The sequence below is a fragment of the Mytilus galloprovincialis genome, chromosome 7 (genome assembly GCF_965363235.1).
Source record: "Mytilus galloprovincialis chromosome 7, xbMytGall1.hap1.1, whole genome shotgun sequence".
NCBI classification, from domain to species: Eukaryota; Metazoa; Mollusca; class Bivalvia; order Mytilida; family Mytilidae; genus Mytilus; species Mytilus galloprovincialis.
Window position 1 is genome coordinate 55,261,892 of NC_134844.1, and position 7,296 is coordinate 55,269,187.

Here is a 7,296-nt window from a genome sequence, read left to right on the forward strand (position 1 = left end):
AATTTACGGTTTTGGGTAGTTACCTTAAAATCCAAAAATATATTTTTTGATTAAATTTCCCGCTATTTTCGTAAATATTTTCTATGCACATATCATCAAGGATCATCGGAATGATGAAGACATAAATATAATACCATCTCCAATTAAAACTTTCAAACTTAAAGTTGGCTGTTTTTTAGATAGAAATTTAACGCGTTTTTCTTTGAAAACGAAAAAAGATATGATTCATAAACAGTATTTGACATTTGAGAGGACAAACGATATTATTGCGATACTGCATGCAAATTTTGTTGGGCAAATTCTAAACAATTTTGTCAAAAACTCAAAAATAAAAACATCATTTGTACCTTTTTTTAATTACGGAAATTTCCTATCCGTCAATCAGCTCCACCATTTATTTTTTCCTTCACAATCAATTTGATAGTTTCGATGTGATTATGTATATTTTGTAGGAGAAGTTAATTTATTTTTGAGTGATTTGAATATATATAGTAGTTCTTTCGTGTATTTTCTTTAAAAAAGTTATATTTTTGTTAATAAAATTTTGACTTTATATAAAAGTTAACCAAATCCTTCGGATAAGAGGTTTTTCCGGATAATGACTATAGTTGACATCGTGTGAAAATACATTGTATGTCAATGTTTAACTTCAGAGCAATTAATATGCATGCAAGTGGTCGGGGGAAAAGTACTATTGAAGTTTCGCAGAGATTTGGTGTGTGACAAGGTGATGCTAAAACCAACTTCTCTTGATATTCTGCTTTCCGTGGGCGAATCATCAGTGATGTTATGAGACTTGCACTAGAAGGCAAACTTGGTGTGCATCTTTAAATTAGATTGATTGATTGATTGTTGGTTGCTTAACGTCCAGTGGCAAATATTTCATGCATGTCCAGGATGAGAACAAGTTAACAATATAAACAATAGGTAGGTTTTGTCATAATAGAGCCCATTCGGGATGATGATCGGGAAAATTTAGACTGCCAATGGAAAATGATGGTATATTGGATTGGGACAGAAATTGTCCATTGCAACATGCCACCTACGGTCCCCTCAAAGAGTTGATGCAAGGGTTTTTAACGTGCAAAGAACATGACACTCCCTTTACACGAGGCATCGGATTTAACGTCCCTATTTTGACCGGACGTGACTGCGAACTTGATACATCCCGCACAGCCAAACGAACGCCCCACTTCGTTTTACTGCCGGTCGGGGGAAGACCAAGTGACCATATTTCGTTTCCCCAGTCACCCTTGGGGAACTTTAAATTAGAAACAACAGAAATCCATATATGTGATCAAACTAATCGACATGTATCCTCACAACCTGACACTTTTATACAATCTCGCGCTCAGTTTCTTCCTTGTAGTTTGGATATGAAAACAGGGATTTTGTGTAAAAGAAAAACCTTTAAAAAAAACAGAAAACTACGCAAAACTGGGTCCTTTAAATGTGTTGACAGTCTTTTAAGTTGTGCTTATTAATGTGAGTAATCATTTATCCATGCATAACCAAGTACTTATTGAAGTCAACACCTGTGCAATTAAGTAAAACAGTTACTGAAAAATTAGAATTTGAACTTGCTGTCAGTTCATTAATAACGATTGTTAGTGATGTGATTTGTTCTTCCATAAGAAAAAGCCTTTCTCATGTAACACATCCATTATATATACCGATCAATTTTATCCAAGATTGTCTCTGATGCTTACCAAACTGCCAAACTCCAGAACTAACTAGATATTGTGACACCTTACAATTCAGACACAGTGGGGCCAAGGGATATGAAATATAGAGTTTAGCCCTGAACTCAATTTAGGGGATGCCATATATGCTGCAGGAAAATTGAAGTCTATGTTAAGACTTTCAGATTTACACCAAGGTGTGTCTGAAAATATCAAGGATACATTAAAAGAAGAACAATTACTTCACCCTGCCACCAGTGCTCTTATGCCCGCATAGCTTGTTAATAGATATAGGAAGATGTGATATGAGTGCCAATGGTACCATTAAAGGTCACGGTCCGGTCTTCAACACGGAGCCTTTGCTCAAAAATTCATTTGTTAGTTAATTGATGAAAAATAACACAAAGGCGCTTCTGAACCGTATATTGTCCCTAAAGATAACAAAAATTCGTAAACGTATGGCTATTACAAAATCAATCGTTTCTGTAGCAACATTCGCCCCATTACATTTGGGATTGGCAGTGCAGATACATCATGCATATGCATATAGGAATATGGGTCACGAACATTGATCGAAACTTTGTACTCACATTTCTTTTGTGTTTCCTATGCAACGGTAAGACTATATCTGAGTTTGACCGAATCATGACGGTAAATAATAAGTGAGCAAATCATATGACATGACACTTTGTAACATGAATGGTAATTATTTCTATGATCTCCGAGTGAGGTTGGGGAGTGTATAAACTTAATGAATTTGTACTTACTGCACAATTTTCAGCGCTTGAATTTTTTTTTTCAAAGATAGAAAAAACATTGAAATAATTTGATAAAGTGGTGTTTTAAACGTTAGAAAATAATTCTGTAATATACTATAGTGAAATACTATACACAATATGAAAGTTTATGGATGTGAAAAGGTCAAGGCCACTTCTTCTTTTGTTATGTCTTCAATGGAAAAAAATCAGAAGGTTCCAAATCAACGCCATTTTGTAATGGCAGCTCTTCATATAAGTAGTCAAATTTGTCGTTTTAACATCGTTTATAGCATATGCTTATGATTGAATCGTTTTTGTAGCATTCTATTGAATAAATATCAGAATATTTCTCCTTTTTGTCCTTGTGGTTGAAATATTGATATTTTTAGGTCTGACCTTTGACCTCAATTTCACAAAATTGTGACCACTCTGGATTTTTACGACCCAACTTTTCTTATTGTACACGTTTTCCTCTTTCCATCGATATATAATTTAGGTGTGTGTTCTTCCGGACCATTAAAGTTTTAAAAAATGAACTCTGGTTGCAGTACTAAAATACGTGTAAGTTGATAAATTCGAGCTGGAGCTTTGTGCAGAATATCTTGGTAGTTAAAATATTTTCATTACACACAAATAAGCATTTTGCGGACAACTTGAGGTATGTCCGAGGGACTGTATGCACGATATCTTGGTAGTTTAAAAAATACTTTTATAAAGTATAAGTTAACATATTCAAGGACTTAACTTGAGGTATGCCAGAGTCTTGTTTTAATTTAAATGATCCCGAAAGTCAATACATTTATTATTTGCTAGTATCATTTGAAAATCATTTAATATTTTCTTATTTGATAAATTAGTAGTCCAATCTAAGTATTTATATATATTTTATGCAAAGCATATTACTAGCATATGTATAAAGTCATTTATCCTGGTCAACCTAACTGGCAGAACGTAGGATATCAAGTCACAGAAAAAAAGTAATAGACAATAACATGAATAAGTAACGGACAAAAGTAACATGTATATTATATTATAAACATTGAGTCCTGTTTCATAGTAAAATTTATTTTTCTTTTGGTTAAAATCAAGACAATATACTAATTCTTATCTTTCTGTAAATGGGCTTTCAGTGAAAATAAAATTACATGTACATGTATATTTCAATCATCAATTGCCTATTACTAAAGTTTAGATAGTGCTACCTTATAAGTTGGATTCATGGGGCCCTGAGGGTCTACTCCTTTCATTGTAAACAGTTGATTATATATGGAATCACTGAAGCATATATGTAGCGGGCAGTCAATGATACCCCTTAGATGAACATTGTCTAGACGTTATATTTTTCCCCACTGCTCATCGTAAGACCCGCAGGTCCGCGGGTCCTCATAGGGACATGGAACTTGTTAGAATATCTCGAAAGTTCCTCTTCGGCCAGAACAGCAAACAAGAAAATCTGCACAATGTAAGCAAAATTGTATACATTCATTGCTATATGAATCGAAGTTCATTAAAATGAATTTGTAAAAACCAGCACTCATCAGTAATTTTGAAAATGGACTGCTTGTTTCAAACGAATTCAATGGCAAATATTGCAGAATTGAATATATATATTCTTTTAAATGATTTTATTTGGTTTTGTTTTCTAAAATGAGTAATTGTTTTTCTTGTATATTTTTCATGACCATGAAAACAGACTGAAACTTCCTCATAATCAGCACTTTTATCAAGATTAGAGAAATTGTGTTTGTTTCCTTCCATTGGAAACATCATTATCGCTTTACAATACTAAAAAAATATTTATATATACGTGTGTGTATACAATAAAACATGATCAGTGTTTTAGTTTTCACTTTTGAGCACATTTAAGAAACTAACTGAAACTCTTTTTTTTTAATAGTTTCAAACTTGTGTATTATTATGAAACTGTTTAATAGCAACACAGTTGAAACTATAATGCTGATACATATGAATATGTTTAAAATTTTGATGAACATGATGAATACAATAACTTCTACATATTGTATATTTTTCAATTTTTTTTTTGACTGCATTATTAAGTTTTAAAACATTTGTTTTCAAAATTTTTCATTTTTTTTTTAAATTAAAAGTAATCATGATGTATTCATGGTAACATAATAAAAGGAAACATAATTTCCTATGACTTTTTCGCGTCATTGATAATATATTTTTGAATTCAATGTTGTCTTTTACTTAGGTGTCTGCAAATTTTTTTGGTGAGCATTCAAAATGACCTCAAACAAACCCCACAAAAAGGGGAGAATGATATGTGGTTATGATTGAAAATTAATATGAACATATTAGTTTTAAAGGTAGATTTATGGTAAACCTCCATCTTGGATTATACAATCACAGTTCAAAATCGGTCTAGCTATTTGCTCAAATCTGCAAATTTGGAGAAAAAATTGCAATTTAATGGTTAGACTATTTTTATAATATTTAAACAAATATCATTTTTGTTTGTTTTTGGAATCATTTTTCTAATGAGCCATTTAAGGGGAGATAACTTTTAAAGTAAAACAATCATACTGAACTAATATGGATTTTTAAAATTTTTACTAGCAGGAAGAAAACAAGTTGACACCATTTCTTCTTTTTATTTTCTTAAAACATATAATAAAACCTATCTTCTAACAATTTATTTCTAAATTCTAACTCATAGAAATTTTTGTATGCATATAAATTTGTTTGTTAATGAAAAATCTAACCAAATATAAACAATTTTCAACGACTCATAGCTTACAAAATAGCATATCATATCATATTTTTGAAAAAAGCATAGTAAAATCTTCATTTTGGCAAATTATAAGAAAACTCTGTCTCAAAAAGTCTATACTTATGATCTACCTTCAATTACATTAAAAGAATTAATAAAATGCATATATTTAATTAAATCATAACAAAAATATTTTTTTTTTTATTTATTATGAAAAATCTTATTAAAAATAGTATTTTTAACTTAAATGATAGATATAAAGAACAGGTAAAACTCGTCATCAGTTGCTATGACAACCGATATGCATAGGAGCCAAAAGTTTGCCATTTTTTGTTTGTTTCATCAAGACTGGTAAATATGTTAAGTTTGAAGAAAATCAGTGACCATCTGTGCCAAACTCCCTATGTAAGAGTTTAAATAATTTCATAAAACCATTATTAACATTTAACATTTGACAGAGGCGTCTTTAAGAGGAGGTTGGGGGCTTGGCTTCCCTCTTTGTGATTCACTAGAGCAGGTCTCCTCTCATAACAGTCTTGTTATACCTCCCTTGCTTGTATAATGATTAAATGCCCAGAAATGTTTTGGCTTAAAAAAAATATCCATACCAGTCAAAGGAACAATAAAAGGAAAACATAAAAAAGTGGCCGTTTCAGACGCTTCAGGACTTGTACTTATTTTATTATGCGTACCACAAATGAAAATAACGTCACGTTATTGCTTGAATATTTATTGTACTTTTGCATTTTTAGCCAATTGTAATATTTTGTTAAATACTTTTGTATAATAACACAAATATAAACCAGAATGCATTAGCTTTTGAAACGCCGAATTAGAATAACCTTGTTAAAACAATGATAAAATTCAAATAAAGTAAATGATCAATGATAATACGAAACATAAAAATTTACTTTGTTTTTATAAAAATCAGAAATAGTTAAATCCCACATACTAATTCAAACGAAGTATGTGCAGTCTGATCTTAACTACATCAAAATTTTATTAATTCTAATACCAACAAAACAGAAAAAAAACTAGCAAAAAAGAAGAATACAAATATTTAAAACAAATACCTGATTTTCTACATGTTCTAATTAATGCCTTGGAATTGGTATCCTTTTCCATTTTGGGTGGACAATCGTTGTTCAAATAACAGAACATACTTTTCTCGTTGTAGCTGGCAGAACAACAGTCACCATTGTTGGCACATAAAAGTGAACATTCTATTCTTGATGATGCCGTAAGTATTGTGTTCCATGAAACTAATCGTTTATTGGTCTCAACTACAAAAGTTCCATTCCCTTCTTGAAAAGACGCAACAGAAAGTGAAATGCGTGTTAATAGAATCCATGATAATGTTAAGCACGGTGCAAACATGTCTAACTTTCTTTCTGTTGAATAATTGATCATATGTTTGATTATACAAAAGTTTATATTAAATGTATAAAGTTTCTAAACAGTCAACTTATACAGGATTTTATCACTATGTGACAATAATTATAACAGTTTTTTTTTAAATTCATTAACCAATCAAAAGAGCTCTATCGAATACAAGATATTTTAGTATTGGTTATATTTACATTTTTGTTTATCTAATAATGGTTCAATGATAAAAACGATATAAACCTACACGTTATGTAATATTGTAAAACTATCATAATAATTATGTTAGAAAGTTTTTCAGGTGCGATTAAAGTACCACCAATGTTTGTGTGAGTGATGTGTATGACTAATGTTATTTCAACTGATTGGTCTATTTTAAGATGTGTGTGATCCGAATAATTTCCGTTTTAATTATAATTGATTTCTAACCACGTATCAGTTTGACAAAATAGATATAAAAAAGAAGTGTGTATGATAAGGGACGAATAGAATAGTTAAAATTTTATATTCACAATTTCCAAAATGTGACAATTGTCAAATGTTTTTAAACTTAATATTATTTTTTACGAAAAATCAACGTTTGTTTTTCACTATTTACTTTGCGAAAACACATATATTGTTTACAAATTTTAAACAAATCTATGGCCATAACTTGTCACTTCATTGATGAGTTTATCCCAAAACACCTATCTATAGATGGACCGGTCTATGATAAGCGAACCCCGCCCGCCCAGTCAAA